Raw genomic sequence first — 671 nt, 5'->3', positions numbered from 1 at the left:
CTCCGCCCACCGTGTCGCCCCTTCGGGTACTGGCGGCACCGGGACGCCGGCGGCGCTCAGTCTCCGCGCCCCCGGCATGCGCATGTCAGGGGGCGCCGGGTACTCGGTCTTGTACAGAAGGCGCGCCTCCGGCTCCTGGAGGTGTCGGCGGCAGAAGCCGTTCGCCGCTGCGTCGTCGCCTAGGAATCTCTCGGCGATGCTCATCGGCGGGGAGAAGGCTTTTGCGGGAGGGAGAGGGGAGGTTGTGGCGCTCACTGGCCGGGGAGGGGCGGAGGCGGCATGCGGGAGGACGCGTGGCGGGAGCGGAAGGGACGCGCGTCGGCGACGTCTTCACTGCGCCGCCCGTGAGGCATCAATGGAGGATGACCGGCGCGGCAGCCCTGGCATTGATTCCCGCGGGAACCGAGGCGATGAGGGCGACGAAACGGCCGTCTCGCTAACTCGGCGGGCCCGCGGGAATCACTCAGCTGTTTCGCGCCAAATCACTCGCTCACTGGCCAAATCACTCGCCCAGGCCCCTACTCTTCAGTGGCGGTTACTGTTTTGCTGTGCTTGTCCTATGGGGCCTTAGCTTCGGCGAGGGAGGGGCTCGCCTTAATGCTTGTAGTTGTCGTTAGGTGGTCTACGGATCTAGATGGTAATTTCGGGTGTTGGTTGTAGTGTCATTGACT

Source organism: Triticum aestivum, chromosome 6B, assembly GCF_018294505.1.
Source record: "Triticum aestivum cultivar Chinese Spring chromosome 6B, IWGSC CS RefSeq v2.1, whole genome shotgun sequence".
In the NCBI taxonomy this organism is placed as follows: domain Eukaryota; kingdom Viridiplantae; phylum Streptophyta; class Magnoliopsida; order Poales; family Poaceae; genus Triticum; species Triticum aestivum.
Note: the sequence above shows the minus strand (reverse complement) of the source record.